This window comes from Marmota marmota, unplaced genomic scaffold, assembly GCF_001458135.2.
Source record: "Marmota marmota marmota unplaced genomic scaffold, marMar, whole genome shotgun sequence".
Classification (NCBI taxonomy): domain Eukaryota; kingdom Metazoa; phylum Chordata; class Mammalia; order Rodentia; family Sciuridae; genus Marmota; species Marmota marmota.
Window position 1 is genome coordinate 8,562,606 of NW_026000171.1, and position 13,266 is coordinate 8,575,871.

Sequence of the window (13,266 nt, forward strand, 5' to 3'; positions counted from 1 at the left end):
GTGTGTCATAATACCTGATCTCATAGACCATCTTTTATAACTCTCATATTGAGCTGCATAAATATTCTATTTATTCAAATTTATATCTCCAAATACTTAACAGCTTCAAGGAAAACTAGGATAAAAACATATCATCTTAGTCAAAAATGTTTCCATCAAATGAATTGATTATACATTTTCCTGAAAACAGGTCTCCGGGTAATTGTTAACCATTAAAGTTTAAAGGGCATGCTTGACTTGGGGAAGAAGCAGTGATAGGCTAAGCTGAGCAAGATACTTTTACTTTACTTCCTATTTGCTTTGCCAGACATTACATATTCTTGTAATCCTGTTGGTAAACACAAACAAGATAGTGTAATAAAACATGTAAACTGAAGCAGAAGAGCATCTAAAGTACCTCAAAAGTTTATTGTAATTTTAATAGCCTGAAACTCCAAGTATCAAAAGAAGAAAGGATTACCACCAAACTGTGAAATTCAAATATATATACAGGTGGCTTAAAGGCTGCTACTGGGTACATACCATCATCCCTGACAATTACTATCAGGTAGATTCAAAGTACAATGACATAAATCAAATAACTGGCTTGAAGTGCAACGTTTATGACAATGAATACATCTGGAGAGACTGTGAAGGTATGATGTTTCTTATAACCTTCATCAGGCCAGCAACAGGCAGTCAAGCTGTGGCAAGATGGGACCTGGGCACAGAGCCTTTTCTCATTTCAAGGGGGAGACCTCCTACAGGGGGTTGGGGGGCAGGCTGCCCAAACCAAAGTCTTCTTGAAAGATGAATTTTAAATCTGAAAGAAGAAAGAAATGGAAGATTACAACAGCAGGGAAAATGCTATTGTAACAATTCTTTCTTTTCCTTTGGTGCTGGTCAACAGCTTATGTGCATAATACAACTCTCTTTCTGGAAATCATCAAAAACAAATGCACTTAAAAAAAAGAAAGAAAGAAATGCACAACTCCATCCAGATTCTTCACAGGGAAGATGTACTTCAACTTCCTTTTCCTGGGGAAAGAGGCAGCAAACCAGTAACCTTAAAATGTCAAAAAAGTTTTGTTTAAATTGAACATGGTTTCTTCTAGTCTTTCAAAGAACACCCACTGTGGTGAGCAATACCATTATAAAAGGTCCCCTTAGGAGGTGGAATCATCTGAGCAGCTGCTACTCTGCAACTATGACAAGGCCTTACTACATCCCTGAGAACTCCCACCTGAGCTACAATGAAACTGCTGTCTGGTTAGATCCTGTGGAATAAACATCAATAGGGGAGAACCCTATTCATGGGTCCACTTTGGGTGGAGTGAACCAGGGAACACACAAGCTAAGTGGGGGCTAAATAGTCTTATGTAGAAAAGGGAAGATGGGATATATTGATATTTTAGGAACATTTACAATTTCCAGCTCTCCATGGAGCCTCTTGATAAAGAAGATAACTACAACACAACAACTGAATTTCAGGGAGTCAGACTGTTATTAGCAAGGTAAGAATTGAGATGACATTTTGTCATTTATAGCAAGAGAAGAGTTTACACTGGAAAGTCATGGGTCAGCTGAGCAAGAAATGCCTGGTCAATCCTACTGATCATGATATCTGAGTGTGGAGAGGCCAAGCAATGCCAACAGGTATTTCCCATCTTGCTCCACATCTACACCACTGGCTTTTGACCTCAGCAGGGGAGAAAGAATAGAAAAGACAAAAACTAGAAGAGAAAAAAAATGTATAATGGTGACACATGTACTCAGTACTTGGTGATGATTACAAGCACAAACACTCACTAACCAAGAAAGCTAATGAAAAACTACCAGCAGTGATAACTATCCTGTACCCACAAAGCTTCTCAGACAGTATCTAAGGGGAAGACATCAGCTACAATTAGAAGCCCCTGGACATTATCTTCCTTACTTTTTAAAAAACATAATTTTTTATAATTTTATTTTTATGTGGTGCTGAGAATCAAACCCAGTGCCTCACCCATCCTAGGCAAGTGCTTTACCACTGAGCCCCAGCCCCAGCCCCTGCCTTCCTTATTTTTCAGAGGTGGGACATACTTGGTTCTCAGAGAAGCCTATACAGTGCCTTTATAGAAATTAGAAAAAGATTGGGGTGAGCAGAGTACAGGACATATCCTACCATATGTGGCCTCCTGCCCTAGTCTGCCCTTTTGCTATATACAACTGACACAACCATGTGCAGAGAGCCTGTTGAGACTATTTTTCAGCATTTAAAAAAAAAAAAAAAAGTGAGAATTTGGGAAAAGCACTAAATATGGAGTCAGAAAATTCAAATTATTTTCGTGCCTTTTATGTGGTAGACTTTAGAAAAGTTATAATTTCTGAAAAGGTTTCCACAATCAATAAAGTGGGAAGCAATAGACAGAAATAGCCATTAGAACTATTGATGGCACATGAAGGTACACGAGGGCACTGGAACAAGCTCCAATATGTTGCAAAGGCTCAAATAATATTTGCAAAAATTATGGCTATCCATGTAGCTTTTTTCCTTAGGAAAAGGACATTCTAATCTGAAAAATACACCTCCTAAATACATGGATCTCACAGTTGGGAGGATAGCCATAATGCCAGGTCTCAGTTCTGACACAGAGCATGCTACTGAGACTTCAAATGAGATCTGCTGGGTAAAGATTTGTTTATGGGCTGAGAGCTGATCCTATTACTGAGCCAATAGCCTCTGGCCCTCTTGCTAAATATAACCATATCATAAAACAGAAATTCGTGTAAAAAGACATAAATTAAGAGAAAGGAAACAGAAGGGATGAAGTTTCTTACCTATAAAACCTTTTCTTTATAACAGCTCTCAAAATTACAAAAGTCAAATGTCCATGTGTCACACCTTTAGGGAAAAGAGCAAGAAGGCAGCAGTGTTTCATAGTATTGAGGGAATTAGCACAAAGACTGAGAAAATTAATGGCAGCTGTGGCTCAAATGTGTCTCTGATTTTACTGTTTTCTACTACAAACCCAGGGCTGCGTTTGATGTGACATGGGGGCAAGAACACAGGCAAGAGGAGAAATCAGGATGACTTTGAGTTAGGAATGCATGAATCAGGTCACCAGGGCATTTCTATCTAGAATATTTTCTAGAGGGCAGGAACTATTCTATTGTTCACAGCCTAGGCCAGAGACCCTGTCTAGATCTTGGCTAGCTGGATTCCACCACCTGCCTGTATAAAAAATAGGACGGAAACAGAAAAAAATACATTTACGCAATACGGTAAAATTAGGGAGAAGCAGCTACAATCCTTTCCCCGCTAGTCCCACAGAAGCTCTTACAATTTATAGAAAGCAGGAAATACACTCACATAGGTTTAGTGAGCCTGTGCTACACAGGCAGGGGCAGAGGATAATCTCCACTCCCATCTTCCCTGGTGTTCCCCAGGCTGGGGATGGGTACAGTCCTTCAGTTTTTAAAAGGATGTGGGATGCAGAAAGTTGTCCTCACTTTCATACTGCTTCATAATGATCATGAGAGTTCAGAATTAGCACGTAAGTAGAAAAGAAATAAGTTGACATTCTTTAGTTCTGGTATTTTTCTCATGAAACCTTCCCTGGCTTTTGACAATACAGCAGTTCTACATGGAGCATGTGCAAGGCCCTGGTTTGAATCTTCAAGGAGAAGAAAGGGAGGAGTTAGGCAGGGTGCAGGAGTGCTTGCTTGTAATCCCAGTGACTTGAAAGGCTGAAGCAGGAGAATCACAAGTTTGAGGACAGCCTGGGCAGGTGAGATCCTATCTCAAAATAAAAAAATAAAAAGGACTGGGGGTGTAGCTCAGTTGTGGAGCCCTTGCTTAGCATGCCAGTAAATGCTCCTTCAAATAAAACCAATAAAACAAAATAGCTTCTAGAATACAGAATGATCCCAAGCAACTGGGAGAGTCCATGGACAAAAATAATCTTCATTAATCTCACTTTCCAGTCCTCTGATGTCCAGCAACATCAATCAAGGTCCAACAAAACACAAACATACCTCCCAAAATAGGACCCTGAAAAACAAAACATAGAGATGCAGTGCATGGGCTGGGGGTGCAGCTCGTAGAAGAGCACTTGCTAGCATGCTCCAGTCCCTGGGATCAATCTCCATCACTGCAAAAACAAAACAAAGATACAGTCCATGATAAAGCTGAAGACACACTAACACAATTGGATCTCTTCCTGACCAACTTCGAAAGGTATTTCTTTCAGGAAAAAGATTTTATTTTAAAAGAGAAACTTCAAAAAGAAAACACATTTAAAACATCAGATCCCAGCCAGGTATGGTGGCACATACTTGTAATCACAGCTACTTGGGAAACTGAGGCAGTAAATTGCAAGTTTAAGGTCAGCCTTGCTAACTTTAACTTAGCAAGACCCTGTCTTAAAAAATGAAAAATCTGAGATGGAGGAATGGTAAAATCCCCCTAGGCTTATTTTCCAGTACCACAAAAAGGGCGGAAAAAGACAAACCAGGTTGGTGATCAGAGTCAAGTATTTTTATCATAAATTTCCTGATTTAAAAAGTAATCTTATATTGACTAAGACAAATCTTTTAATGTATAAAATATTTATTTATAATTTTACCTTTTATTCTAATTTGTTGTATACGACAGCAGAATGCATTACAATTCATATTGCACATACAGAGCACAAGTTTTCATCTCTCTGGTTGTGTACAAAGTATATTCACACCATTTGTGTTTTCACAAATGTCCATCTCATTCCACCATCTTTTATACAACCCTTGCCCCCTCCCTTCCCTTTGTCCTATCTAGAATTCATCTAATCTTCCCATGCTTCCCCTCCCAACCCCACTATGCATCAGCCTCCTCTTATGTTATCAGAGAAAACATTCGGCATTTGGTTTTTGGGACTGGCTAACTTCACTTAGCATCATATTCTCTAACTCTATCCATTTACCTACAAATGTCATTTTAGTCTCTTTTATTGCTGAGTAATATTCCATTGTGTGTGTGTGTATATATATATGTGTGTGTGTGTATATATAAAATATACATATTACATATATATATATGTAATATGTGTATATATATATATACACTACATTTTCTTTATTCATTCATCTACTGACGGGCATCTAGGTTGGTCCCACAGTTCAGCTACTGTGAACTGTGCTGCAAAAAACATTTATGTGGCTGTGTCCCTGTAGTATGCTGTTTTTAAATCCTTTGGGTACAGATCAAGGAATAGAATAGCTGGGTCAAATGGTGGTTCCATTCCAAGTTTTCCAAGGAATCTCTATATTGCTTTCCATATTGGCTGCACCATTTTGCAGTCCCACCAGCCATATATGAGTTGGGAATCAACCTAACAAAATAGGTGAAAGATCTCTACAATGAAAACTACAGAACACTAAAGAAAGAAATTAAAGAAGACCTTAGAAGATGGAAAGATCTCCCTTGTTCTTGGATAAGCAGAATTAATACTGTCAAAATGACCATACTATGAAAAACACTATTCAGATTTAATGCAATTCCAATCAAAATCCCAATGATATTCCTCATAGAAATAGAAAAGGCAGTCATATGAAATTCATCTGGAAAAATAAGAGATCCAGAGTAGCTAAAGCAATCCTTAACAAGAAGAGCAAAGCAGGTGGCATTACTATACCAGACCTTAAACTATACTACAGAGCAATAGTAACAAAAACAGCATGGTATTGGCACCAAAATAGACTGGTAGACCAATGACACAGAATAGGGGACACAGAGATTAACTCACATAATTACAGTTATCTCATGTATGAGCCAAAAACATACATTGGAGAAAAGATAGGCTCCTCAATAAATGGTGCTGGGAAAACTAGAAATCCATATGCAACAAAATGAAATTAAACCCCTATCTCTCATGATGCACAAAACTCAACTCAAAGTGGACCAAGGACCTAGGAATTAAACCTGAGACCCTGCGTCCAAAAGAAGAAAAAGTAGGCCCCAATCTCCATCATATCAGATTGGGCTCCTACTTCCTTAGTAAGACACCTATAGCGCAAGAATCAAAATCAATAATAATAAATGGGATATATTCAAACTAAAAAGCTTCTTCTCAGCAAAAGAAACAATCAGTGAGGTAAAGAGAGCCTACAGCTTGGGAGCAACTTTTTACCACTTGCACATCAGACAAAGCAATAATCTCTAGGGTATATAAAGAACTGAAAAAAAAGCAAATAACCCAATTAATAAATGGGCCAAGGAACTGAACAGACACTTTTCAGAAGGCGATACACAATCAGTCAACAAATATATGAAAAAATGTTCAGTATCTCTAGCTATTAAAGAAATGCAAATTAAAACTACTCTGATTTCATCTCACTTCAGTCAGAATGGCAGTTATTAAGAATACAAACAATAATAAGTGTTGACAAGGATGTGGGGGAAAAGACTAAGATAAATCTGAGATGAGTTTTTATCAGCATGTGTGCCCTGCAGAGTGACACTGTGGCCGTCAGGCATGAGAAGACATAGTTGTACACTAATCAACCTGAAAATGATGCTGATTCTCAATTGGCACCCGCTGCTTTGGGTGTCCTTCTTTCCCTGGCACTTGGGTTGTGAGGAATTCAGGTGAAGAAGCCTCTGTTCTTGACCTCTGAAGGCCAAACTAGAACCTCGACATTAGCCTCAGTCTTGAAAGTCAAGCTTCCTTTTCCAACTTTTTTATTTCAATGATATTTATAATTGATAAAATATTTATCATTTTATTTCAATAACTCAATTGGTTCTGTAAGCCCAAGCATGACAATCCTCACATCACAAGAGACCTACAGTGGAGCTGTATGATCACTGCTAAGACCGAATTCAGATATTGGGGGGAAATAAAGCAACCTAGGGGAATACAGTGAATTTTTGTTATCAGGAGTGCTGCTGGCAAGTTACCATAGGGAAGAGAATGATCACTGACCAAACAGCGATCCTTCAGTAGCCAGTTAATGCATTGCACTTGCAAGTTAGGGAACCCTAGGTCTGTGATGTTATCTTCTAGATATTTTTTGAAGGGAACCCTAGGTCTGTGGTGTTATCTTCTAGATATTTTTTCAAAAGTTCCTAAAGGTAGCACCTCTCCAAGAAGGAGATTTAAGGCATTTCAGGGGCTTGTCAGAGGTAGGAGGGACCCCAGGGGTACCCTTCCCTTGGAAATGGGATGAAAGAGGGTGTGGGAGAAAGTAGCAGCAGTGTGATACCTAGGAGGTGGTGGGATGCTCAAACTACAGTATGAGGGGAGTGGGTGAAGAGCCAAAAGGGAGCAGCTCTGAAACATTATAGCCTGAAAATGTGGGCTTTTTCTCTTAAGAGCAGTAAATCATGATAGGGCTTTTCCTCTAATTTTGCTATTCTGAGTTCCAGAAGAGTGAAGAACTCTTCCTGTGAAATTTAAAAGCAAAAACTGTCAAGTACTCTGTTGGATTATTCAATTGTTTGCTAATTGCTTAAAGGTTTGCTAAATGACACTGAAGAAAATCCAGGACCCAAGTGGCACTACTTAGACCAATTGTTTCTGAGGAAAGAAAATTATAGAACAGTATTTATAGGTTAACTATTAAGAGATGGTCAACACTAATACTGTGTATTTTTTAACGTGTCAAATACATAGTCCAAGAGTTTATAAACTAAGTTCATGCATTATTACATCTAAGAATAGCATTACAAGATATCTCCCTTCCAAGTTACTTGTGACAGCATTTCAAGTGGAAGCAGTCTTGTAACAAAATAATTCAATTTCTGTTAAGCACATAATTTAAGGAAATTTTTACTGAGAAAAAAAATCTTAGTCCACTGGTGACAGAAAGTATCAGTTGGATTTAAAATGTTTCCCTTTTGGGGGGCTAGGGGCTGGGGATGTGGCTCAAGTGGTAGCGAGCTCGCCTAGCATGCGAGCCGCCCGGGTTGGATCCTCAGCACCACATACAAACAAAAGATTTTGTGTCCACCAATAACTAAAAAATAAATATTAAAAAAAATTCTCTCTTTAAAATAAATAAATAAATTAAATAAATGCAAGGGTATAATGCTAAAAATTTCAACCTATTAAGTTAATTGCATACCTTACTTTTTAAAAAAATTAAAAATTAAAAACTAAAATGTTTCCGTTTAAAAAAAAAAAAAACACCCAAATACATACCCTCTGTACAAGAAAAGTATAAAATTTTGGATGATCACGCTACATAATATAGAATGAAACTGGTTAAAACTTTTCCTAATTTACTCATTCTGTTGAAAGCATTAATTTGTGAACTGATGTATGTTTACTTCAGCTGCATTTATGGCAGGTATCATTTTCAAACCCGCACCCATTTTCCCTGAAGTGTAAGAATTCAAATTTTATTTTTAAAGGTCAACAAATTATAGAGCAAATTTTTAAATTTTTTTTTAGTTATTGATGGACCTTTATTTTAATCATTTGTTTATTTGCGATGCTGAGAATTGAACCCAGTGCCTCATACGTGCAAGGAAAGCACTCTATCACTGAGCCACAAACCCAGCCCGCAAATGTTTTTAACTATATTTTTTCCTACTTTATACTTACCAGTTGCAATATTAACAGAGGGCTAACGTCTATGGGAAAAGTGAGCTCCTCTTGGTCAAAGGCTATTCCCCTCCCCGCTCATTTGTGACCTCCCGGACCAGGTACTTAGAGATATCCTGAGATGGGAGGCCTGATTTTAAGTGGGTCTAAGGACAAGTGTGAGACTTAACAAGGGTTAGCTCGGGCAGCAGAGGGGGAGGGGCTCCTGGCGCCTCACCTACAGCTCCGCCCCTCCCCGGGGCCTCTCTTCCCAGTCCAGACGGGGCCGGGGGCGAGGAGCCGGGCAGGAGAGGCAGAAGGCTCAGCGCCAGCGACAGGAGGGAGGCGTGAGGTCCCTCACGACTTCGGAGCTGCAGCCACCGTGGCCGTCTCACGCTCCCCGGGAATGCTGCAGCGGTTGCGATCTCTACCACCCGCCCAACTACCACAACCGCCGCCGGCGCAGGCACCACGTGGGCAGGGCGCCCGTGGCGTCGTCACGCCTCACCCCCTTGGCCCCGCCCAGCCCCGCCCCCAGTCCTGCCGCGCGACTGTGCTCCCGGCCTAGGAACAGATTGCCTGGCCCCCAGCCTCCCCGCGTTTCTCAAAGCACGGCAGGTCAGAGCCGGGAAGCCGGCTGACTCGGAGCTGCGGTGGCAACTCGGCGCTCAGCCAAGTCGAAGGCGCGGAGCGTACGCACAGTCCTGAGGACACGAAAGGGGAGCGCCTGGGCGGATCCGGCGAGAGGGCAGAGACACCCTGTCTCCTTCCCGCCGTAGGAAGTGGACCGCCGGAGGAGCGGAGGAGCCTCTTTCCCAAACCTTACCGTTGCTCACCTCCTCTTTCGCGGCGGGTTGCCGATATCAGACGAGGGCCACCGCTGAGGGGAGTACTTGGTGTTGTCACTCGAGTGGCGGATACAGTGGGCAGCCTTTCTCGAAAGTGAAGTTGAATTTACCTCTTGCTTTACGAAGAAACGTGGTAGTAATTTGATCTGAGACACTATGGCTACCCACACGAGTATCTCAGAAGCCCTCGCCACTGTAGGTCATTTGCTGTGGAGATTATAGCAGGACAGGAGAGAGGCCAGGAGCAGAAGTTAATGTCCGCATGCAGTCCCTGCGCTGTGCTAGGCGAATCTACCGGGCACCTGGCGCCGTATTTCATTCATGTAACTGAATTGCCCTCGAGTTTCTTTTCGTCAGAGCCCTGAAAAGAGGATAACAGAAGCCATCCATTTAAGGATGTAGATAGACTGTCTCTAAACGGAGAGTGGTCTGAATTATCTTTATTCCCTGCCTCCTAGTGTTTATTAAGAATAGTTTAAAATGCCTTCAAAATGAGAGGAGTTGAGAGTCATCATTTTACAACTAACCTCCCACCATCATAATTAAACAGTTTACACTACCTCACAATCCTGTTAAGGTTTCCTGTATTCACATTCATTCATTCATTCATTCAGGAAATTCCACAGTTTCATCCTCAGGTTCTCTAATTTTTTCCTCCCAAGACACACTTGGATCGTTTTAACTCCTGGGTCTGCTGTACCGTATCCCCCTTTGTAATGCCAATATGATGATCAATTCTTAGAGAATGTGCTGTCAGACAAGGTAACTATATAGCCACCATGAGACAAGCACCCTGAAATATTTCATTTCTTGCCTATCCAGGTACTTAGCCAGGAAAAGCCATTCTTTGACTATTTTTCAAGACCTTTCTCATCTCAGCCTTGAAGTCCAATGGAATTTTCCTTGCTGGATTCTGGACTTGCCTGGGACCTGTCCCTCTTTCTTTTCTTTTTTTTTTTTTCAGTTTCTCACTTTTGGAATGGAAGTATCTACTGTACAGTGATTGTTTCTGGAAGCACATAACTTGTGTGCTTCACAGGTGGAGAGAAATTGTGGAACTGTCTTACTTCATGTTCACTGAAGTAATTCATATGACTGAATCTTACACATGCAATGTCAAGCTAAAAAAGAGAAAATACAGAAATATATGTAGAGTACAATTTCATGAATACACAGTTCAAAAATCAGTAAAACTGAATTATGTGTACAGAGAGGCACATATACATGGTAAAACTCTAAAGAAAATGAAGGACATTATTACCATAAAATAGAGGATGAAGTCCAGCATTGTGGTGTGGACTGTAACTGAAGCCCCAGTTACTAGAGAGCTGAGGCAGGAAAACTCTTGAGCCCAAGAGTTGGAGACTAGCCTGGACAATATAGCAAGACCCTATCTCAAAAAATAAATAAATAAATAAATAAAATCCAAGGTGGTGCTGTGGGGAGCAGTGAATGAATCATTGCTTTGAACTGCCCTGGACAGCTTGGGATATTCTGGTGCGAAGGTGCCAAGAAAATTGCCCTTTCCACCTTGGGAAAATTGCCCTTTCCACCTTGGGAAAATTGCCCTTTCCACCTTGGGAAATTCTGGTGCGAAGGTGCCAAGAAAATTGCCCATTTAGGGTGGCCTCTGTTAAGAGGAAAAATTCTGCGCCAGTCTGGGGGATTTATTAGTTCAATAGCCTTGGGTTCAAATGCCAGAGCACTTGACCACTAAACTGCATCTCCAGCCCATTTTACTTTTCTTTTGAGGCAGATTCTTACAAAGTTGTGCAAGGAACTTGCAATCCTCCTGCCTCATCCTCCCCAGTAGCTGGCATTACATGCATGTGCCACCATACCTATTTCACAATAGAAATGCTCTCCGATAAATAGAAAACAGGTACTTTATTTATAACTTGTAACAAGCATGGAAGTAAATACATCTCACGCAAACACAAGTCAATCGTAAGCCATCATACTTAACTATAGCATAGGTAAAAATAAGAAAGTATAGGTAGCCAAATGTATTCAAAGGCAAGCCCCTCCAGCCTTTTTAATGGCTAACAAACTTGGTCATCTGTTTCCCCAATGGATAGTAATATCCTCAATATAATTTAAGCTCCTAGAACACATACATGTTTGTTTTGCCTACAACACTATCTCTAGCACTTAGCAGATAGTAGTCCTCCACAATCACTAAACAAAGAATAATGACAGAAAACTAGGCATCTAGAGTGACATTTTTTAAAAAAAGCAACAGAAGGCATAAAAAAAACATGAAAATTAGTAAATTGGGGTTGGATGCACATGACAGAAAACTTCAAAATAACAATGCCTTAAGTAAGTTAATTATTTTTCTCTCATATGAGAGAAGAATGAAGGTATGTAGTGCAGAGGAAGTGTGGCAACTTTTCATATCATAAGGATCCAGGCTCCCATCTTTCTGCTTTGCCATTCCCAGTTCATGGGGTCTAATCACAAAAATCACCTCAGGGTTCCAGGATGGCCACAAGTACTTCTATTATATGCAGGAGTAAGAAAGAAGTGAAGAGCAAACTCCTCCCTAATGTGGAAATTTCTAGAACATTCATCCACTTCAATTTACATCTCATGGCCAGAATGTGGTCATCTATTCAAATCTAGATATAAGGAAAGTAGGGAAATGGAGTATTTTATCTGAATGGCTAAAACTTGCATCTGTTCATAAGGGAGGTGAGTCAGGTGTTTGAAGCCCATATGGGCAACTTAGAACGTGTATCAAAATAAAAATTTTAAAAGGGAGTAGGAATATAGCTCAGTGGATAGAACACTTGCCTAGCATGTGTGAGGTTCTGGGTTCAGTTTACAATACTGAAAAAAAAATTCTCTACCACAGGAACAATTTGATCAGGAAACAAATACAAATAGACTAACCAATAGTCATCAAGAGTTCTTGAGTGTGGCATAATCATGATGCAAACAATTGCAATCATAAACATTAATGCAGAACCTGAGACATTGAGAAATGCTGAATTATCTGTGCCAATCTTCTTTTTAAAAAAAGTGAAGATGTATATAATACACTTCATGAAGATGCCTATCCAAAATATTGAATATTAAAAATCCAAAGCCTATAGATGAGCAAAACCGAGCATTCACAAATTTAGTCCTAGGTAGCTAAGATTTTGCTACAATGTATTAATATATTTTTAAAAAGATTGATCTGAATTTTTCCCTCAGAATTTGCACAAATTCAAATTTTAAAGTGTATATATATATATATATATATATACACACACACACACACACACACACACACACACTCCTTTTAGGAATCATTCACAAGAAAACATGGAAATATAAGAATATCTGCTTTCACCCTGAAAAAAATCAGCACAGTAGTAGCAATACATTTGCATTGAATTTATTCAATGAAAAGTGTAAATTTAGTTTAACAAATTTGCTTAGATAAATTTGGATATTTCTCTCAAATGCCAAAAACACAGTTCACGTTGTAAAACAGATGGCATATTCCTTCTTGAATTCATATGCTTATTAATAAAAAAATCCTTTGGTTATATAAATAAAGGAAACATTATTTAAGAAGCCAGAAGAAGAACACCAAGTGCCATGGATTATACTAACACACATTCAATAGGTTGGACTGCATTGCTTTAATTCTAGTAGCTACTAAAATTATATGTATCATGTACTCTGTGCTGAGATATGCAATTTTCTTATCCTTTCTCATTTGGATACAATATGGCTGCTATAGAGTCAAAGAGAAGAAGATGGAAAGAAAAGTTCCCAGGAAATATGCACTCACATTTTGTTGGTCAAAGTTGAGTCATGGGGCCTGTTCATTCCTCTTCCATTGGCAGGATCCAGTTGGCTGTCCAATTCATCAACAAATCTTTGGGGTCTATCTTCAA

General features: G+C 39.7%; 1 protein-coding gene across 20 annotated transcripts in view; it reads right to left on the minus strand.

The window, feature by feature from the left end:
- Positions 1 to 8,921, minus strand: part of Erc1 (ELKS/RAB6-interacting/CAST family member 1) — a 1,605,700-nt gene extending 1,596,779 nt beyond the window's left edge. For 3 of the 20 annotated variants that reach the window (XM_048787503.1, XM_048787498.1, XM_048787504.1), the window contains exon 1: positions 8,764 to 8,920. The gene's annotated coding sequence lies outside the window, so the exon portion shown is untranslated. Of the gene's footprint in view, positions 1 to 8,763 lie in introns of all 20 variants that reach the window. The other 17 variants (XM_048787499.1, XM_048787507.1, XM_048787512.1 and 14 more) reach the window with 7 other exon arrangements.
- Between the last annotated feature and the right edge of the window lie 4,345 nt (positions 8,922 to 13,266).